Below are 23,146 nucleotides of genomic sequence, written 5' to 3'. Positions count from 1 at the left end.
GCCTTTGCTACCTCTGAAACTGGCCCTGCCTCCGTGAGGGCCCTCCGAAGACCCCAGCTGGTGTCAGCCACCCTCTGGAGCTCCCGTCGGCAGGACGGCTCTCGCCTTTGCTCGGGGGAACCCCGTGCTTCTCATTCGCTTGCTGCTCCCAGCTCCCAACTGCTTTCAGCTCACTTTACATGTAGGAGCCACAGTGGGGCTCTGGCCCGTGGGCTGTGGAGTCCTGAAGAGGTCCTTTACTTCTCATAAGTACAGCAATGAAGGCACAGCTATAAGCTGTCTCAAAAGAGATGTCTTCTTTAGCCCAGACTTCCTCAGCATCCAGCATAGATCATGGCCCTGTATTTAAGGAGTGGATAGGACTTCCCTGGTGGTCCAGTGGCAAAGAGTCTGCCTGCTAAATGCAGGGGATACGGGCTCGATGCCAGGTTGGGGAAGACCCCTCCCCCCCATGCCACGGAGCCGCTAAGCCCGTGCATCACAACTACTGAGCCTGTGCTCTGGAGCCTGGGAGCCGTAACCACTGAAGCCAGTGTGCCTAGAGCCCGTGCTCGGCAACAAAAGACCCTGCACTGAGAAACCCACGCATCGCAACAAAGAGTAGCCGAAAAGAGTTTTAAATAAAATAAAAGGCGTAGATAAGTAATAAAAATGCTACAAAACAGCAGCACAGCCACACTGATTGTGCCAGCCTCTATGTCACTTTTAGAAAATGGCATCCTATGTAATCTTCCGAATAACTTTACAAGGTCAATATGTTTATTATCATTTGTATATTTTACAAATAGTAAATGGCAGCTATAACCCTAACCCAAGTATATTTTGCACATAAGTCTATGCACATAATTGCTATATGTGTTGTTTCAGCATAAACAAATGAATATGTATAAAAATCAGTCAGTTGTTCAATTCATAAATATTTATTTAAAATTTACTAAGATACAAACATTGTTCGGTGGAGAAGGAAATGGCAACCCACTCCAGTATGCATTTCTAGAGAATCCCATGGACAGAGGCGCCTAGCTGGCTACAGTCCATGTGGTCGCAAAGGGTCAGACACGACGGAAGCAACTTAGCACACACACGCAAACTTTGTTCTGAGATACTGGCAATATAGCAGTGAACAAAACAGAAAAAAGTCTTGCTGTGTGCAGCCTATATCATAAGGGTGGAGAGAGACAGTGCAAACATACAAGTAAATTTATAATAAAAAGTTTATGTACAAATATATAATGCATATGTTTATAATAGGGAATCTATATGTATAAACTTATAATTAAGGAAGGCTGAGATTACCAATGACTGGGTGTTTGTTAATATTTTACCTGAAGTGATCAGGGAAAGTCTCACTGAGAGCTGATATTTGAACAGAAGAAATGAATGAATGAGTTTAAACTTTAGCTGTATTGGTACAACATGAGACAAACTACATATAATTTAAATGTAAAACAAAATAGGATTCCCTCTAACAAAGGTCATTTTCATTAATAGAGTTATTTCTGAATATAGCAGTATCTTAAATAGAAATGATATTGTAAATGCAATATTATTTCTATTTAAGATACTGCTATTTTATCTTATTTTCACCTCATAAAGCCAGTAGGTTAGAGAATAATGATTAATAACATGAGTTTGAATTCTAACTCATTTCTCCTCAGCTGTGTGATCTTACAGAAGTTACTTTACATTTTTCGTCTCAGTTTTTTTATCTTTCAAGTGGGAATAAAATACAGTGTCTTCCTATACAATTATTGTGAGTATTAAACAAATCAGTGCATATCATACACCAAGAACAATGCCTGTGACCAACACTGGATACCATTCTCATTTTATAGTGGTGAAAGTCTAGATGCAACTGGTTATTCTAAAACAAGGTTGCAAATTTGAAATCCCCCTGGCTCCAGAGGGGAAGAAGCCCAAGTACCTAAACACTGTTCGAATGTTACTTTGGAACCATTGCAACACTTATTTACCATGCTCATGCTTGCTTTCCTCCTGGTGGTTTACTGTTGCTATCAGCAGAAGTTCAGGGTTTAAGTCAATAGAGATACCTGGTTCTGCAAATTTCTTTGCAAAAAAAAAATCAATGGGCAAAATTTTCCATTGCACCATTTCCTCCAGTTTGGGATTCAAACTGTGACTTCTGCTTAGTCAAGCAGTGACACGTGATTTACAGTCTGCAGCCTGTGTGTTTCATTAGTTTACTGGAAGTACTAGGAATTATTTTCACTGGTTGTCAGTCTTTATTTTTGTCTGTGATACATAGTAGGATAAATGTGAAAGGAAGTCAAAGTAGGAGCCATTCTTGCCCCAGGAGATCACAAACTGCTGAGAGGTTGGATGCCAGCCCTGTCTTTTAAACTTTCACACCCCCGGCCCAGTAGCAAAAGGTCATATGCCGCTACTGAACACTTGAAATGCAGCTGGGACAATCGAGGTGGTCTTTAGGTAAAAAAGGCAAGACTTCAAATATTTCGTGTGAAAAAAAGAATGTAAAAAATTTCATTGTTAATTTTTATATTGATTACATTCCAGACAATTAATGCTCTGGATTGTTTACTTAGTCATGTCCAACTCTTTTGTGACCCCATGGACTGTAGCCCACCAGGCTCCTCTGTCCATGGGATTCTCCAGGCAAGAATACTGGAGTGGGTTGCCATGCCCTCCTCCAGGGGATCTTCCTGACCCAGGAATCAACCTGGGTCTCCTGCCTTGCAGGTGGATTATTTACCACTGGGCCACCAGGGATTAGCTTAAATAAAATATATTATTAAAGCTCATTTCACTTTCTTTTTTTTACATTTTTAATGCAGCTACTAGAACCTTTTAAGTGGCAAGTGTAGTTCACATTATGTTTCCTTTATTAGTTCCCTTCACTGAGTAGATCTGAAGACCAAGAAAATGGCATTTTCCCTTCCTAAACTGGCCAGTTAACAGGTCAGTTCAAAGTTAAAAACTGGTTCACGACAAAAAGATGACCTTAATTCATACTGACTACATCTGTTAAGCTTGAAAACAAACTGCTAGTTATCTCAATACCCCAAATAAGGTATTTCAGAATCTGCTCTACTTTTAATCTCATTTAACTCGGGTTGGGGGCAGAGGGCTTGGAGGAGAGACAAAGGCAGCAGACAGAAGGAGAACAGACAGGATCTTCAGCAAGCTAAGTTCACTAGGAAATTAAGATTTTTTTTCCAGCTGCACCACATGGCTTGCAAGAAAGGCAAGAGTCTTAACCACTGGAACACCGGGGAATTCCCGAAACTAAGGTGTTTTTTAATCATCAGACTATCTTGCACTGTGTAGACAAATGATACACTTAATTTAGGTAAAAGTGAGCGATAGAGTGAAAGATTCCCAAGATTACTTACAAACAATATATTTATAAATAAATTATAAATAACATACACTCACATGCCCCAGATCCAGCAAATACAACATCCTCCTCTTGGGGGGTAACTAATACGGATCTGGGCATTGACTAAAGGTAACGTGCCTGTCTTACAAGACCCATGACGGTCCAGCCCTGGTCACAGAGCGGACTGTGTCTCCTGCTAAAGCTCTACTGTGAAGCTCAGGAGGGACAGAACGCAGGAGCCGCTGGAGAGGACTTTCCACCCGGAGCTCAGAGGGCATTTCCCTCCGTGCAGAGGAAGACGACACAGGCTCCTACTTGAATTACAGGTTCACCGTCTTTTGGGCATGCCAGTCGGCACTCAGAGTAAAGAAACTGCCTGCCATGTGGGAGACTCGGGTTCAATCCCTGGGTTGGGAAGATCCCCTGGAGAAGGAAATGGCAACCCACTCCAGTATTCTTGCCTGGAGAATCCCGTGGACAGAGGAGCCTGGCAGGCTGCAGTCCATGGGGTCACAGAGAGCCAGACACGACTGAAACGACTTAGCATGCACACACGGATGCACGCACAGTATTTCACCCACAATCGCAAGGAAATTCCAGAAAGCCAAAAGGTTTCCAGAGTTCCTTTGAAGGTGAAAGCTGATCTGAACCGACGTGAGGCTGTTCTCGAGCTTTTTATCTCTGCTACCGTGGTGGACATGCAGAAACCCCACGTGTGCTGACGTGTTGGGCTGTGAGCGCTGCCCCAGCCTCCTCGGGCTGTTACCCTGCATGTCGCAGCACATCTGAAACAGACCACCTTTGTGAAGCTCCAGATGTTTGGAATTTGGAAACACATCTGACACCACGAATTTCAGAGAAGGGACTGTGAGCCTACCTGTGCGCACCACAGCCCAGAAGAAAGCAAGCCCCGGAGCGTTCCCTACCTGGGTTTTCTCCAGACCCGGGCTCTTACCCCGGGGTTACTTTTCCTTTCTGGGCTTTAGTTAATCCTGTCCAACTCAAAGGACACTTGGTGAATCACCATGATGGCCGGATGCGCTTCAGACACCCCGGGGTAATGTGTGTGTTCTCTTTCTGATGGGACCCAGTCTTTGCACGCCTACATGAAATTATAGGAAATGCAATTTACCTTCTCTAAACTCACTAAAACAGAGAAAGGACATAGAGGATCTTTTTTAGTATAACCTCAAAGAGAAAAAGCCTCCTGTGAGTTAGGAGAAGAGACTGGTGTGTGACATGTTGTGTTCTTGTAAAGATTATACATCACTCTCAGAAACTACACAGCATTCTAATCTATTGAGAGAGCTGGATTGTTCTCAAATTTCCTATGAAGAATTATGGTTTTAGTTCATTTTCATAAAAGATTTTAAGGATTGGAATGAACATTGGCAACAAAAATATAATCAAATCTGCTTTACCTTAACCAGGGATTTCTTCCCCCCTTAATCCTACACTGTTTCTTTAACAACATTTCTAATTATCAGGCTTTGGTGAAAGCATTTATGGTTTCTTTCTTGGAAACATTTCCTTAGGGACTATTCATATCCCACCCCAGATGGAAGTTGCATATTTGTTACTGTTTACTGCCTTTGAACCTAAATTTCATTTTGCATGAAGACAGAACATGAGAAAACTAATCAGAAAATTATACTTTTCTTGTTTTTTTTTTTTTTTTATGAAATCATTCCATTTCTTTCTCCCTGGAAGTGTAAATATGTAAATCTATAATAGCTTGCACTATGCAATGATTGTAGTCATATATCTGTCAAATTACTATTTGTTTGCTCTTGAGTATCGCTGCTTTAGTATAAACTCAGAAGTCTGGGATCGTCAGCCTAGGTAACACACAAGACCCGACATGCCTCTCAAGCCCTGTGTCCCTCGCGGAAGTCCTACACGCCAGCCTATTGCGTTTCCTCCGCCTTCCCACCTGCATGGATCATCTTAGCTGTGCCGTGAAAATCCAGACAAGGGTACCTGGTGATGGGGCCACTCTGCACCCACAGGAAGTCAGCACCCGAGTGCAGCTTTACTGACAGCAGAACGATCCCTCAGCAGGGATGCTGGCACCCACCCTCACGCTCTTTTTCGGGAAGCCCCTCTGTCTTTGGACAGGTTGGTCTCTGTTGCCCCGTGGAGCTACCGTGGGAGCAGGAGTCTTGCTCTGCTTCTCCCATCTCCCCGTTTTTACTCCAGCCGCAGATTTGAGCACGGTGTCAGGAAAAAGCTCACCTGTCCATTGCCTCCTAGACATACAGCATCTCACACCAGCCCGTGTGTGCCCCTTCTGGCTCAGCACCACACCCTTGATGTCTTGGAGTTGCTCAATAAATACTTATTACATTGATCATTGAAGAGAAGTACTTTAAGCCACAAGGCTGAGTAGTTAATCCTTCCTCTTTTTCCTTTGTGTTTATTATCCAATCACCAGATTATGTCCCCCAAACCCACTGACTGTCTCTCAAAACCGTCCTTCCTCCTAAGGACTGCAGTATCAGTCTCCTGACTTAGTGCTCAGCTGGGGAGGAACATCCCAGCATCTCTAGCATCCTAAACTACCTGGTGCCACGCATCTTGGGCACACTTCTCGTGTGTGTCTTTTCTTAGACTACGCTCCACAAAGGAGGAACGAACTGCGTCTGGGGGCTGCCGCCTGCTCTGCCTGGCATCGAGATCAGCATGTGGTAAATATTCAGATGTGTTACCACTTATTATCTTAGAGTCATGACAGTGATCATTTATTAAAACCCTTGTCATTCCAGTGAAAGATGCCTACCAATTAGAATTTGAATGAAATACAGTCTTACCAGTGACATTCATGCCATGACTTATGCAACAGTTGTAACTCTGGTTTGACAATGGATCTGGAATTTGGTAAAAAACCAACAAGTTTTCTGTATCACCTAGGTATATGGATTTGATAATAAAGAACATTCAATATTTTATTATATTCAAATTGTCTGTTAAATATTCTTTTTTTATCAGTTGTAAACATATATTTACATACACCTACCTATAAACACCTAGACAGCATATTAAAAAGCAGAGACATTAGTTCGCCAACAAAGGTCCGTCTAGTCAAGGCTATGGTTTTTCCAGTGGTCATGTATGGATGTGAGAGTTGGCCTATAATGAAAGCTGAGAGCCGAAGAATTGATGCTTTTGAACTGTGGTGTTGGAGAAGACTCTTGAGAGTTCCTTGGACTGCAAGGAGATCCAACCAGTCCATCCTAAAGGAAATCAGTCCTGGGTGTTCATTGGAAGGACTGACGCTGAAGCTGAAACTCCAATACTTTGGCCACCTCATGCGAAGACCTGACTCATCGGAAAAGACCCTGATGCTGGGAGGGATTGGGGGCAGGAGGAGCAGGGGCAACAGAGGATAACATAGTTGGATGGCATCACCAACTCGATGGACATGAGTTTGAATAAACTCCAGGAGTTGGATGATGGACAGGGAGGTCTGGCGTACTGCGGTTCATGGGGCCGCAAAGAGTCGGACATGACTGGGCAACTGAACTGACTGACTGAACCTTTTTAGAAAGGCAGCTTGGTAGGGAACCTGGATTTCTGTCTCTTCCTGGCAGCCCTGGACTGACATTTCCGGGAGCAGGAGCATCAGGGCAGCCCACCTGCCGTGGATACCAGCTGACGGCTGCCCCTCACCACCGGGCCGCCTCTTGTCTTTTATTCCATTGGAATGTTTCTTGTAAATAGAGTGAAGAGATAGTGAAGCATTTCTTAGGTTAACGTCTTCATCAAAAGCTAGAAAAAGACAGACTGAGAGGGTTGCAAGGCTCAGAAAAAATGAGAAGTACATTTCTTTGCAGAAGCTTATGTTTACATGTTTTCTATGCAAACAAGTCTATCTGTATTCAAAGCATGTCCTAAGATGCCTTTATGAAACAAGCCCAGCCTGAATATCGTGACTCGACTCCACATGTCAGACAGTCATAGCGATACTATGTCAGCATCTCCTCATCTGTTATTTCTGCTGCCCTCTCTACTTAGCCGGATAGGAATTGCTTTTGCAATCATTGCATCCTTTTGTAACCCTGAAGCCCTTTATCACAACATTTTGTAGTGTTATATAATCAGTTTCAAGGCAGTTGCTCAGTCGTGTCTGACTCTTTGCGACCCCACGGACTATATTGTAACCCACCAGGCTCCCCTGTCCATGGGATTCTCCAGGCAAGAATACTGGCGTGGGTTCCCATTCCCGTCTCCAGGGGATCTTCCCAACCCAGGGATGGAACTGGAGTTTTCTCCATTAGCAGACAGATTCTTCACTGTCTGAGCCACCTAGCATAGTGGTATATAAGTTCCAAGTTTCTCCAATTTAAGTATGAATGCCTTACTTTTTTTTAATTTTAGCTTTTTTTTTTTTTAATTATTTTGGCCTCACCATACGGCATGTGGAGCCTTAGCTCTCTAACCAGCACCCCCCTGAAGTAGAAGCATGGAGTCCTCATCACAGGCCACCAGGGAATTTCCTGAACTGTTTATTTTTAATCTCACCACATTTCCAGCCTTAGGTTCCAGTTCATATCAGGGAATGTGAATTTAATGACCCGAAGGACAGACGGATGTCCACCATCTGCCGTAGGAAGTCACTCATGCAAGATGTAAAAATTGATTCAGAGTGTGAGATCAATTATACAGTCCAGAGGCCAGTCAGCCCGTATTTCCTCCTGGTTAGCCTTGAGCATCTTCCTTGCAGGTCACGCGTTCTACCTTTACTTAATGGCATTTAAACACAGTCCCAAACACCCAGGCTAGAAATGTGGCTATATTGGTATAGCCCATCACATTAATTTAGCTGCTACGTGCCATAAATTCTACTCTGAAATGTCTCTGGAGTCTGTCACATTTTCCATCCTCACTGTCAAATATCATTGCAGTGATTTTTAAACTTTTCTTTTTCCTGCCTTTCCCCTGGTTCCAGGTATTTTTGTGGTAAGACTCCTTGCTGCAAGCAGTTTTGCTGTTCAACTAATTGACCATAAGACAAATTTGACACAAAAGAGAAGGCCATAGTAAAAAAGATTAAAAGGTCACAATGAAACATGAAAAATTAATAACAAAACTTTTAAAGATTTTATCATGAAAATATAAAATAATGAAAAACATTTGAATACATTTAAAATGCATAGATTCAAGGTTATCGTTGAATTGGGGGGTATATCTTGGAGAAAGCAATGATTCTTTCTCAAAGTTGATCATTAAGGATTCAGGATCTAGTATTAGATCCTGATTTCTTTATATAAAAAATCTGCTGCAAGTCTCTCCAGATTTCCCTGGAAGTAAAACAAACAGGGGCACTGCCATTTCACATCAGTATATGGAACATACATAACTGCTAGAATGTATCTGGGCTACACTGAAATGTTTCATCACCTACCCAGTCCATGTCGTTGTTGTTCAGTCGCTAAGTCATGTCCAACTCTTTTGCAACTCCATGGACTGTCCATGGGATGGAGGCTCCTCCATCCATGGGATTTCTCCAGGCAAGAATACTGGAGTGGGTTACCATGCCCTCCTCCAGGGGAATCTTCCCGACCCAGGATTTGAACCTGCATCTTCTGCATTGGCAGGCGGATTCTTTACCACTGAGCCACCTGGAAGCCCCGTGTCACTAAATCATCTACATCACATTCTGTGCCAAATACCAAAATTCCATCTATATCACACTCTACATTATCAAATAGCAAAAAAAAGTTCGTATTTTCCAGAAATTTACACTCATCGGGAATCCCAAAACCCCCTTTCTTCTGAATGAGGAGGAGGACCTTGGTTCTTCTTTTGCCTCCAACTTCTAATATTGTTACCATTGATAAATTTTGTAAAAAGCAGAGGAGAGAACAGGCAGGTCTATCTAAATTGGCCACAGACTCAATCAGCCTTGACCATTGTGAATTACTAGTCAAATCCTTTATATCGTCTTTTACGGCACTGAAACCAAACTGTGAACCTGTTGCTTTATCTTTTAGAGCAAAATTGTCCTACAGCCAATGCAGTGACACCGCCTGCAGCAGAGATGCTTAGGGTGAAAATATCAGATGTGCTTCCCCCCACCCCGCTGCATTCTTTATGTCGAATATATATTTACATACAATCAAATGGGACAAACACCTCTCTCTTTGCTATTGTCTGATCAAGTTCGAAGCTCTTACCACAGCACCTTCAAGAGCTGGGCCCTTGTTTATTCCTTCAACCTCAATTTTTACATTGCCTGTGCGTGTGCTCAGTCATGTCCAACTCTTTGCAACACCGTGGACTGTAGCCCGCCAGGCTCCTCTGTCCATGGGACAGAGTACTCTTCCCAGGCAAGAGTAACTGGAGTGGGTTGCCATTTCCTTCTCCAGGGGATCTTCCCAGCCCAGGGATAGAACCCTTGTCTTCCGCATTGGCAGGCGAATTTTGATACTATCATACTCTGTTCAGACCCCACTCATTCATTCATGATTTTCACAAATTTTTATTGAACATCTATGATATGCTGAGTGTTACCGTGGGTTCTGAAGACACAGCAGTGAACACAACAAATAAAAACGTCTAGTCTTTTGGAGCATCTATTCTGGGGATGGGTCACAGGTGGCAGATAATAAACTAAATGGGTAGAATATAGAGTTTGAAAGTTATATGTGATATGAGAAAATAAAAAATAAGAGGATGGGGTGTAAGAGGAGAGATGGCAGCTTTGTGTAAGAGGATTAGGGTCACTAACTAAAAACTGGTGGGAGAGAAGTGTGCCGGGTGGGGTGGGGGGTGGGGAGGCCGGAGGGGAGCGGGCCAGGGGGGAGGTCGAGGCAGGGAGGAGAGATGGGGGAGAGTGTCAGAGCACGCAGGGTCTCGGGCAGCCACACGAGGACTGCAGCGTTTACCCAGTGAAATGAGGGTCACCGGGGTGGTTTGAGCTGTCTCAGCATGAGCCGTCTTAGCATATACACAGATCGATCATTCAGTTAACTTGGCTGAGAACAGATGGAGGGCTCTGCGGCAGTCCATGGGTCACAAGGAGTCAGATACAACTTAGCAACTGAACAACAACAACGAAATCTGCAGTAGATGATGGTGACTTGGATGAGGCTGGAAGCAACACAGCTGGTGAGACGTGATAGCGTTCTATCCATGATCCTTTCAATGGAGTCAAGAGGATTTGCTGAGACTCTGGAGATGGGGTACAGAGAAGACTCAGTAGAGACACCGAGATATGTCCATGGGGTCACAAAGAGTTGGACACGACTGAGTAACGAACACAAAAAAAACAGATCAGTCCTGGGTGTTCATTGGAAGGACTGATGTTGAAGCTGAAACTCCAGTACTTTGGTCACCCAATGCGAAGAGCTGACTCATTGGAAAAGACCCTGATGCTGGGAAAGATTGAGGGCAGGAGAAGGGGATGGCAGAGGATGAGATGGCTGGATGGCATCACGGACTCAGTGGGCATGAGTTGGGTAAACTCCAGCAGTTGGTGATGGACAGGGAGGCCTGGCGTGCTGCGGTTCATGGGGTCGCAAAGAGTCAGACACGACTGAGCGACTGAGCGACTGAACTGAGACACTCCCTAGTGGGTAAGTTGAAGAGGCAGCTCGATGTGCCCCCTTCACACCAGAATAGTGCTGTTCTCACCTCCTGACCTCATTCTTCCATGTTCACTTGGATTCTGCACTTCTTTAAACGCACTTTCTTTCTGGCCTCTACTTACCTCTTATTGCACTGCATTGCAATTATTGTTATCTTTTCCTTTCATCTCACTATCCTGCTACTCATCCTCAGCACAATGCCTGATACAAAATAAATAATCAGGGAAAGTCCATTGAATAATTCAAGTCTCTCAGGGCCACAGTCTCCTACGTTTAGTTGTTAGATTTCTTGATACCTGCTACTATTTTTTCTCTCCCACACAAAGAGCTGTTTGGCACACTTCGATTTAATCTATGTGAGTTAAATTCTACATTTGTTGGTGTGCTTTTTTCATATTCCCTTGGGTATGCGATGTATCAAGCATGAGTAACATCTGGCAAACAGAATCTCTAATAGCTTCCTCTTTTTTATTAGATCAATGATTGAATTCTTGAGAAGGGGACTATTTGGAAAGAGAAAGCCCCAATTCCTTGAAAATGGTGGGGAGGAAAAGACAAGGCAGTATAAACAATGAGCAATGAATTTGATTTGGGGGCCCTTGAAGACTTATTCGTGGAAAATTGGAACCATTTTGTAGTATCCTTTTAGCAGCCAGTGAGTTAGTAATGATAGCTTGGCCTCTAAATACTGGATGCATTTATTATGTCCTTCTTTAGTGTTTGGCATATTTTGAAAGGAACGTAAAGTAAAAAACTCATTTTAACAAATTCTACCCCACACCTCTCCACTTTTACCAGCCCATCAGCCTTTCTCTGCATTTCCTGTTTTTTCAGAGCTTAGCCTTAACATATGTTTATGTCTATCCTTCTTTTTTTTTTTTTTTTCTTTTTTACATAAATGGGCCCCTGCTGCATTATTTTTTCTGTCACATGGGTCAGGAAGATCTGCTGGAGAAGGCATAGGCTGCCCATTTCCATATTATTGGGTTTCCCTGGTGGCTCAGCTGGTAAAGAATCCGGCTGCAATGCGGGAGACCTGGGTTCAATCCCTGGGTTGGGAAGATCCCCTGGAGAAAGGAAACGCTACCCACTCTAGTAGTCTGGCCTGGAGAATTCTATGGACTGTATAGTCCGTGCGGTCTCAAAGAGTCAGACACAACTGAGTGACTTTCACTTCACTGCATTATTTTTTCTGTCACATAGTTTTATTTAATTTAATGTATCTTAAGCTTGTTTAAAAAGTTACAGCATGTAACGATAACATACAATTATAGCCAATACAAACCAGTATACTTTTTTCTCGTTAGCACTTCCATAACATCCCGCTGTATACATGGGCGACTACCTAACACATTCTACTGTTGAGTATTCATAGTTGGACAGTTGCCATAAAAGAATGCTACAGTGAATAACTTGGTAAATGTATTCACACACACATATATATACACCTACATATACATATACATTATCGTTAAGTACAGTATGTATTTGTATACACAGATATTACTCTATGTATTTGCATGTATATGTATATATAGGTATATATGTGTAAATATACACAAAGCCGTTCATATATAGGCTCCATGCTAATTATCTGCAGGGTACTTTTTAAAAGGGCGTTTGCTGTTATGATTTTTGATGCGTAATTGACAAGTCTGAGGAACCCGGCAGGATACACCGGGGTCCACAAACACAGGCTGTGCAAAATTTAATCAAGTCCCAGTTTCCATTATCAAAGCCTCGTTAACCAAGCCATCCGCGTTCATTTTGCAATTGCTGGCTGGCCAAAAAGCAAGCAGCAGATGTCGGCCTTGCAGAGGTTCACTTAATAGAGCCGAGCTTGATTCAGATCCAACTGCTGCTCTCCGGTCATCAGGGGGGCCAGGAGGATCGCAGAGGTGACATCACATGTACACTGCCAGCTCCACGCTCAGGCCTGACTCACACCTTTGCCCTGAAAGGCTCTGCGCTGGGTTTGCTCCAGGGTGGAGCGGGGATGTGACTCACCCACTGAATCAGCCCCCACTGCCCCCCCCCCCCAGACCTGCTGATGGAACTTCCATGTGAGGAATTAACTCCGTCCCACCCTGCTCGCCAGCAAGTTGGTAAAGAGTCTCAGCCTAGGATGGCCTTTCACCGGGCAGAAGGCAGCTCATCCCTGCGAGTCTCCATCCCTGTCTCTCCCCAACCCCACTACCCAGCTCCCTAATGGCACTTTAAATGCAGAGGGGTCATTTAAGTATAATCCATCAAGCCTGGATGCGTCATATTGTGACTGCAGATTTCAGTTTAGTTCTGCGTGCTTAATTGTGTGTGCTGTGTGTGCTAAGTTGCTTCACTCGTGTCCAACTCTGAGACTCCATGGACTGTAGCCTGCCTGGCTCCTCTGTCCATGGGATTCTCCAGGCAAGAAGACTGCAGAGGGTTGCCATGCCCTCCTCTAGGGGATCTTCCTGACCCAGGGATCGAACCTGAGTCTGTTATGTCTCCTGCATTGGCAGGTGTGTTCTTTACCACTAGCACCACCTGGAAGCCCCATGTGCTTAATTACAGGGATATGATTTATCTGTAGATAAATCCACCAGCGTGAGTACAGTTTGAGCCTCTTTGCTTCTTAGCAGGAAAGCAAAAACTTCACACAGCCTGGGGTAGAGCGGACTTCAGGTTTGAGGTGGGTTCTTTGTCCTCTGCTAAAGCCCCACATTCTCCTTGCCCATCCAGGGTCACTTCGTGCACTCTGGATGACAGGGTTATGAACAGTACGAGATAAATTCTGTGCTGTCAAAGGTTGGTCCTTTGGATTCTTTTGCTTTCTCCCTTCTTTCGGGAGATGCTGCTGTTTCTCCCCAGATTGTCCTTTTCTCCTCATGTTCCTTGTGGTGTCCGCACCTGCATTAAATCAGTGTCTGGTCTGTGTTTGTTCAGACCTTTCTGTCTCGCCAGAGACTTTTCTGGGACTGGCTCTTTTTGTGGTGGGAGAAGCTACTTTGCTGCCATTCAGGAAGCTTTATTAGGAGTTCAGGAAAGGCCAACTTTTAGGTGCAGTCATCAGGGAGCATTTTCCCTACACACCCATGCCCACACACACACACACACACACACTCAGGAAACATCATTAGTAGGCTAGGAAAGACCAGCTTTTAGTAGCAATCATCAGAGAGTGTTTTCCCTACACACCCACACCCACATTGAAATGGGCTCTCTCTATGTCAAATACCATTTCTGCAATTTAAAAGCCATGTGAGACTGTTCGGAGGGTCCCCTCAGCACCTTCCCTTCTGAATCTGGCGCTGCATCCTGGCCTGTGGTTTGGGGAATTAGCAGAAGGGAGCCGACATGGTTGAAGAGCAGTGAAACAGGAGGAAGCATGTTTCTTTCATCATCTGGGTAGCATGTTGTTGCAGGTGGGGCTGGAAGAAGACGGCTCTGATCCTCTCCCTTGGGTAATGCTCCTTCTGAGCCATGGCTTTAATTTTCCTTTTCTAAATTCTTCCAAGTTGGCCAGTGAAAAGCACAATATACTGTTTGCAGGAATCATTTTTTTATTTCATCCCCAGTTCTTCAATCCATCCGTTGAAAGTGCAGCTTGTCAAGGAGGACCAAGGGCACAGCTGTGCTGTATCCCAACACACATTAACACTGGCTGCCATGTGGAATCTCAGTTTAGGGGAAGAAGGTCTGAGTAGGAGCCTGGATCCTAGGAGGTGACCCAACTGCAGCCTTGAGGAGGTGAGTTAGCCTCTCCTGCCACGACCCCTGCCCCCCAGGCACGCCTTGCAATGGAGCAGTACCCTGCCGTCCTTGCCCCTCATGTTTTCCACCTGTCTTTTGCCTGTGGAAACACGTTAGCCAAAGAATGCGTTTAATCAGAGAAGTGAGAACAGGCAAAAACACAGGAAAACAGTCAAAGGAGACCAAACAATAAGTTTAGTCATTAAGCAAAGTCAAGGACATTTCGTCCCTTCTCAAGGACCACAGATAATATTCTGAGCCACATCCTGTGAGCTGTCATAGGTGCTGAACATACGGAAGAAGTTAGCTGCATGATGACCGCACTGTAGCTGTGACATCAGCTGCCACAACTCCAAGAATTGGCCTCAAGGAAAAGGGAACAAACTGGCCCTGGAACTGAAGATTAACTGCACTTAAGACCATTAAGATGACGCCAATCAAACCACTGGTGACCAGCTTCAAGGTGGCTGGCAGAGCAGACCATGCTGTTTCAGCATGCAGCCCCTCCCTCCGTCTATAAAACCTCTTGTTCATCGATCGTCAGTGGGGGGAGTCAGCCTTTGAACAGGCATCCGTCCTACTCCCCACCCCAGTTGCTAGCATCCAAAATAAAGCAAAAGTTCCTTCCCACCAATCTGGCCTCTTTAATGGCTTTTGAGTGGCGAGCAGCTGGACCCCACTTTGTTACTTCTGAAGGCAGAAGGCCAGCTCGGGCCTTCTCCCAGCCCTTTCTATCCTACAATCCAAACACCTAGTTAATCTGTGATTACATTCATCCTCCCAAGAAAAAGAAAGAAGCACAAATAAGTGATTACCCAAGTCCCAAGAGCTGCAGAAGATTGCACTAATGGAAAATCTGCTCTAAGTCAATGATGTAACCAGACCAGATGACCGTCCAAGCCCAGGGATTCCTGGAGTACACGGCTCTCACTCAGAAACGACGGCCCGAGAGAGGCAGTGTGAGCGCGTGTGCAGTGTGCTCAGCACAGCGCCGGGGACACAGGCTCCGAGAGGCGAGAGCTGCTAACAGAAGTAACACTTGTGTTGTTCACTGTCTGTAGAAAATCCATGATGCGATGTCATAGTCACGTACGTCATCTGTCTGTGTGGTTTGCACGGAGCAAACAGGAGCATACTTTGAATTTAATGTTATATTATATCTTTCCATGAAAGATGTCTCATTTGAGCTCCTAGATCATGGTCTGATTTTACTACAAATAAAAAGTTTAGGGTCATGCTTACTCGGGAGAACAGGACAGTCTAGTAAGAAGAGTATGGACTTCATTCCGGTCTGCCTGGAGCTCTTCCTGGCTGCAGGAAGTCAGGACCTCGTAGTTAGATGGTGCCGCCTTGGAAGCAGAGACGTGTTCCAGAATCCTGGGATGTTATCTGGCATGCAAAGCTCCGTTTGTGCTCCTGCCTGAGACATCTGACCAAATCCACCGGTGTCCCTTGACCAGGTGGCTGCTCTGCAACCTCAGAGGATGTGAAAGGCTTGGCTTGGGTGGTTCCTCGACCCTAGAGCCATGAATCTGATCCTAACTCTTCCGAAGCAGGGTTCTTTCCGTCTTGTTTGTGACGCCCCATCTGCCCAGCACTGCCTTGTTGCCGCCTCCCTACCAGGGTGACCTGCCAACCTCAGGCTCGGCCCTGCAAGGATGCAAGCCCAGCAGCATCCCAGCTGGCGGTCCACTCGGAGCTCCACACTCAAGCAAGTGGGCTCTGGAGCTGGCGTGCTGCTCCGAGTCCTCGGCGAGGGCTGCACGAGGCAGAGCCGATGCTTCCAGAATGCTCGTGGAGTGAGGGCTGGGGGCCCCCGCTTCAGTCCTCACGCAGGGTGAGTCCGTCTGTCCTGCTTTGTCCTCGGGGTCAGTTCAGCCACCTGAGCCCCTCACCTCTCACCCAATACCTGCTAGTCTCTTCCTCCAAGGTGGGTACCATTCCTGTGAGAACTCCTACTTCCCCGGTGCCTGCCCTTTACCCCCAAAGCTGGTCCTTGAACCAACCTGGATAAACACCCTGATTCTGAAAACCCTGGCTTCCTCGTGGCCCCAGCAGCTCCCGGAGGCGGACCCGATTCTGGATCAAACTGCTGGCCTTGTGCGTCAGACCTGCCTGACAGTTCTGCGTGGTCTGGCTCCAGCATCTCGCAGCCCTCTGCCCTCACTCCAGTTCCTCCGGCCTTCCTCCTCGTCCCGCGGGGACCTGTTAACCTCGACCCCGCTTCTGGTCCTCCGCAGGAGCTGAGCCTCTGCGCTCGTGATCTCCCCTCTAATTTCACCCGAGTCGCTCCTTCTTATCAAGCACATCACAGCTCACATGTCACTTTTTCAGAGAGACCTTCCCTGATGGCCCCAGTCTCTGTCTCATCCTCTTTTTCGAGATCTCTCCAGAGTATTTACCACTCAACGGCATGCTCATATTCATCTTCATTATCCTGTGTGTCTTTGTCTGTCTCTGGCCCTACAATTTAAGCTCCATGAGAGCAGGACCTCACCTGCTCAACCTCTGCTGCATCTCAGCACCTGGGACATCACTTGGCCTGTGGAGCCACTCAGCGAGCACTTAGGCAGTGAGTGAGTAGTAACCCCACGCTGGACGAGGAGGTGGGGGGCGGAGACCCTCCCGCTGCTCATTCCCCACCGTGGTCCCCACGTGGTCACCCCAGCTCACAGCCCCTGCCCCCTGGGCCTGCCTAACACCTGCAGGGGTAGATTGCACAGGCAAAATCAACGTCTTACGTTTTGTCCCCCAAACACCACTGCTATCCTTTTTAAAACAAAATCCAAGTATAGCAATAAAAGAATAAGACTTATTGCTATATATTCACTTCTAAAAGAATACAACTTTTACTATATACTCACTTCTTCCACACATGGTTAAAATTCTCCCTTCTCACTTTTAAAACTTGATTTATCATGAATAAAGCAAAATCACTTTCCAAGGCATTCTCCACATTCTCTCCTTCCGCCCTCTTCCCCATCTTTCCCTTGGCTGAGCCCTAGGCCCCCTGTGCAGGCCAGAACTGGGGCAGAGACCTGGGCGGGGGAGCTGGGCAGTCAGGCGGAGGCGCTGCCGGACCAGTGGGTGGGGCTCCAAGCTGTGTGGCAGGCTGGGTGCAAAATGCTGGGAAACTGAGTCCTACCCACTGTGAGGGCAGTAATGGGTGACAAGCTGGGTTGGTTTGAACAGTGAGAGAAAGAAGCTCCTTGGCTCCACTAGAATGAGTCTTAGCTGAAAACTGTTTGCAAGAGGGTTAGAAAGCCAGGCTGCCCTTAGGAAGTAGTGGCTCTGAGAAGAGACCCTCTCAGGAGGGTCCGATCTCACACAGATGCTCCAAACACATGGCCCACACGCCCAGGACCGTAGTGACCCTGGTCTGGAGTAGAGAGTAAAGTGTACACAGTGCACAGAGAGTGTCAAGGAAACTGGAAACTAGATTCAGGAGCCATCAGGTGGAATCTAATGCACCTACTACATATACATGATGTATGTCCACTGGTACATTTAAATGATCAGATTTATTGTGTGAATTAAATAGGCAAACTGGAATCTGTAAGGAATTCCCAGAAATCAACAAGAACAGGCAAATAAAATAAAAACTGACCAGACCTTTTACTAGCTGAGTCATGGAAAAGGAAGCCCAGAAGCCGAGCAAGAAGAAGAAAAGAGAGAAGAAAAGTTGGTCCCCCTCTCCGCGTCCTCCTGGACTCACGGCTGCCCCACAGGGACCATGGTTCCCTGGCCGTGCCGTCTAAGGATGCGCCGAGATTTTGCCAGTGGAACGTTAGCAGAAGGAATCTGTGCAGTTTCTGCCTTGTTTGCCAATAAGAAAATTGCTTTCCCAGAAACTCTCCAATTTCTTTCCTAAAGTTAGTATGTGGCAACCTCCCAACTTCAGCCTTTGGAACGAGGAAGGTGACCTAAGCGATAGCAATGTGTAAACGGGGAGGACCCCTGACTGAGCATGGGGCAGGGCCCCCAACCCACCAGCCTGACCCCCAACGCAAGGTGGTGACGGAGAAGAACTGGACCCGGGCCTTTTGTTCCATCAGCTTAGCTTCACCCTGAATAACACAAAGTTCGACCCAACTAGTTGTCTGGGAAATTCAGGTTAAAAGGAGATGCCATCTCACACCCTACAGTTAGCAACATTTTAAAAGTCTGATGATACTAAAAATTGGCAAGACTCAGGGAAATAGGAAACCCACGTATAGTTCTGCCAGGAGCATAAATTGGCACAACCATTCAGAGCATAATTTGTCAATATTATTGATGTGGAAAATGAACACCTCTACAGCCTTCATTTCCCTTCTAGGGACAGTAAACTTACATATGGAGACCATCTGTGCGGCGGTTCCAACCTCACTTTCATTAGCAAAATTGTAAAGAGTCTGAAAGGCCAGGAATAAGGGGACACGTAAGTTGCGATACTTTCACACAATTGAGCACAATTGACTTTTAAAATGGATACCCTGCATCTACGTGAGTCAGCATGAATGAATTTCAAAAACATAGAATACCGAAGAGAAAAAAAGTTGAAAGATATGTACAATATGGTAGCACTTGGTAAAGCTGAGAGTATGCAAAACATAACAGTGTATTTCTTTGACTACCTATTTGTGGTAAGAATATGAAAGTGTAATGGAAGAATACTTACCAGATGCTTGATGCGGTTGTCTCTGGAGCAGGAAGATAAGATGGATCTGTGGAGAGAAATAAGGAGGTTTCAACATTCTTCATAGTGTTTTATTTCTCGTGTGAAAAGATGTCATGCAAAAATAACTTTTGAACTTTTAAATAACATAAAAATTAAATTTCTACATCTAATTTTCAGGATTATGCTTTCTGCACAAAGCATCCTGCTTATGTGTCTTCCTGGTGATGAAGAAATAGAGCATCTCTCAGGAAGAGCCACCCAGAGGTCAGCGTTTATTTGGTTTTTGAGAACACCTGGCTCATCTGGGCTGGGAGAAAACTCTGGGCCTTCTGCTTAGCACATCACTCAGCAGCTAGTGTCCTCAAATCATATATGACGTTCGCTGTACAATAAGAGGGCTCCCTGGGTCGCTCAGCTGGTAGAGAATTCACCTACAGTGCAGGAGACCCTGGTTTGATTCCTGGGTCGGGAAGATCCCCTGGAGAAGGAATAGGCTACCCACTCCAGTATTCTTGGGCTTCCCTAGTGGTCATGTATGGATGTGAAAGTTGGACCATAAAGAAAGTTGACCACCGAAGAATTGATGCTTTTGAACTGTAGTGTTGGAGAAGACTCTTGAGACTCCCTTGGACTGCAAGGAGATCCAACCAGTCCATCCTAAAGGAGATCAGTCCTGGGTGTTCACTGGAAGGACTGCTGAAGCTGAAACTCCAATACTTTGGCCCCTGATGCGAAGAGTTGACTCATTGGAAAAGACCCTGATGCTGGGAGGGATCGGGGGCAGGAGGAGAAGGGGACGACAGAGGATGAGATGGTTGGATGGCATCATCGATTCGATGGACATGGGTTTGAGTAAACTCCGGGAGTTGGTGATGGACAGGGAGGCCTGGCGTGGTGTGATTCATGGGGTCTCAAAGAGTTGGACACGACTGAGCGACTGAACTGAACTGAACTGAAAGGGTTTACTATGCAGCCTTGAGGCTCCCTGGGGTTTGAGAGCCCATAACCCCCAGGAAATGGGAATCACATCCTCTGACCTACACTGGAACATGAGATGGGCAGTGGGGAGGGTGTTTGCCTTCCATTCTGTCATTAATATTTTGGGCTTTTGATCTTCTAACCGTAGTATGAGGTGACAAAGGTGACTTATTTCTCATTAATCACACACAAATCAATCCTTGGAATGATTATTGTCAAATAATTTGCCTTTTTTGTTATAAAAGGTAAAACATATTACTGCAGAAAAGAAGATAAAATCATCCATTCATAATTTCATGACCATTAATAGCTCGGTGAATAACTTTTCAGATTATTTTTTCTAAAATAATATTAAGCTATATATACACCAGTTTAGCCTTTTTCACTTAAGATTCTATCATTAACTTATTTCCATGTCACTACATTTTCTTCACAGGTGCATTTTTATGGCCATATAGCATTATATAGGACTTCCCCAGTGGCTTAGAGGTAAAGAAGAAGCCGGCAGTGCAGGAGACATGGGTTTCATCCCTGGGTCTGGAAGATCCCCTGCAGGAGGGCATGGCAACCCACTCCAGTATTCTTGCCTGGAGACTCCCATGGACAGAGGAGCCTGGTGGGCTACAGTCCATAGGACTGCAAAGAGTTGAACAAGGCAGAAGCAACTTAGTATACACACATGCACAGCATTATAACTTTTCCTGAATATCAGTTTCTTTCAGGAATAATAAACAACCTGCAGGCTGAACTCTGCTCAGGGTCTGTTTCCTGGAGAACCCAACCTGTGAAGCTGGTATCAGAAGTGGGCTGACAAAGAGAACATGGGGTTTTGGAACTGGTTCACACGCAACCTGGCTGGCAAAGACCATCCCCTCGTTGGTGGTAAATTAAGCACCAACAGCCCTTGCCACAAAGTGGCTCTCTATAGTGAACTGACTAGTGTCTCCAAAGATTCATGTCCACCTAGAACTTCAGAACAGGACCTTGTTTAAAAATAGTGCCTTTGCAGATGGAATTAGCTAAGGACCTCAAAATAAGATTTAGGATTGGCCTTAAATCCAGTGATTGGAATGCTTGCCAAGGGGGAGAGGGGGAACGCAATGACAGAGAGACGTAAGGAAGAAGGCATGTGAGATGGAGGCAGAGGCAGGGGCGCCAGGAGCCACGAGAAGCTGGAAGAGGCGAGGGAGGGTCCTCCCGAGCCCTTAGCGGAAGCCCGCTCTGCTGACATTTTGATTTCAGGCTTCTGGCCTCCAGTACCGTAAGATAATGCACATTTGTTGTGTAAGCCTCCCAGTTTGTCATCGCTGCCCTGGGAAACTAAATCTTGTTGCGGAAATTTTGCCAGCGATGATGGAGACACTGGAAGGTGCCAGATGTGTGACAAGTCTTAGGGCAATAGTAACTACAATAGTGGAATTCAATAGCTGAGCTCAGCTGACCCTCTAGAAAAGGTCATGAAAATCTGCGAGCAATCTACAGTGACTGAGAGTCAGAGAAGCCAGAGGACATCTTCACAGCAACAGTGAGGGTCCCGCCTCCCAGAGGGAGAAGGCAGAGAAGGGCGACCCCCAGGCTCAGGACCCAACCGCCAGAACAGCAGAGTCCAAGAAGGGGGAATATCGTGCCAAGGACAGCTGGGCTGATTTCAGCTCCCCCTTCAGCCTTGAAACTCTGGTGCCCCAGACCCTCTGGGCCTGCAGAAGCAAACGCACCCAATGAAGAGCCACACCCCACCCCACCCTGCTTCCAGGGCATGCAGAGACCTCCACCCACAAGACACGCGCACCATCAGACCTCACCACCCCCTCCTGACCCCTCATCCTATAACTGCTCAGCCCCAAGGATACAGCATGAACCTGCAGCACTCCCCATCCCGTGTTCTCACGGGACCACGGCTCCCGGGAGCTGCCCCTGAGGGACTCCCTACAAAGCCTCCCTCCGGGGGCGCGGTCCTATCCGGGAAACCCTACCTAAGACAGTCAGTACTGGTTCATGGGGTCTGGGTACTCGCATACCTCTTCACACTTGTAAGCAAGTTTCCATGTGTTAAAAAGTGTAACTGGGAGATGAGCGTGGTGAAACGCACACCTGTGACTCCATCTGGCAGATGGACAGTTCCGAGGGCCCCACAGCCAACACCCGCACCCTCTGTGCCGCAGGTCAGTTCATCAGTGACCTGAAGAACAGCTGACCTGTAAGAGCTCTATGCGCCCTTACAATTTGCTGATTGAAAGCCTGCATGCAGGCCTGTTAAGTCGCTCAGTCTGGTCCAACTCTTTGCAACCCTATGGACTATAGCCCGCCAGGCTCCTCTGTCCTTGGGATTCTCCAGGAAAGAATACTGGAGTGGGTTGCCATGCCCTCCTCCAGGGGATCTTCTGAACTCAGGAACTGAACCTCCATCTCCTGCAGCTCCTGGATTGCAGGCAGATTCTTTACCACTGAGCCACAGGGGAAACTTGTTTGAAAGCCTGCTTGATACTAAAAGCAGGCTTTCCACACCAGGGCTCTCTTGCATGTTGGAAACAAAGGGCTCTCAGGAGAGATCAGGTTTACAAAGGCACATTCATGCTTGGAGATTTACGGGTTTAGCTGTTTCAATTAGGTCGCCTCTCATCTCTAGGTAGTAGATCAGGAGCACTGAGAACATGAAGGTGAGGTCCTGGAACATTTATCAGGATTGACAACAATTTCTGGGGTCCCCAGGAGCCACTCTGAGGGGGGCCCTGGATTTAGAGCCCACTTGATGAGCGTCTTCCCTGTGAGATGATCTGGGGCTGGAGGGAGAGTGAAATTATTCCTTAACACAACACAAAACAAATTCTC

At 46.1% G+C, this 23,146-nt stretch overlaps 1 long non-coding RNA gene across 2 annotated transcripts in view; it reads right to left on the bottom strand.

The window, feature by feature from the left end:
* LOC136176923 (uncharacterized) overlaps positions 1 to 23,146 on the bottom strand; it is a 77,745-nt gene that overhangs the window by 5,575 nt on the left and 49,024 nt on the right. For both annotated transcript variants that reach the window (XR_010664650.1, XR_010664649.1), the window contains exon 2: positions 19,340 to 19,385. This is a non-coding gene — a long non-coding RNA (uncharacterized lncRNA). The remainder of the gene's footprint in view (positions 1 to 19,339; positions 19,386 to 23,146) is intronic.

The sequence above is a fragment of the Muntiacus reevesi genome, chromosome 10 (assembly GCF_963930625.1).
Source record: "Muntiacus reevesi chromosome 10, mMunRee1.1, whole genome shotgun sequence".
NCBI classification, from domain to species: Eukaryota; Metazoa; Chordata; class Mammalia; order Artiodactyla; family Cervidae; genus Muntiacus; species Muntiacus reevesi.
Note: the sequence above shows the minus strand (reverse complement) of the source record. Positions and strands in the feature narration are given on the sequence as shown.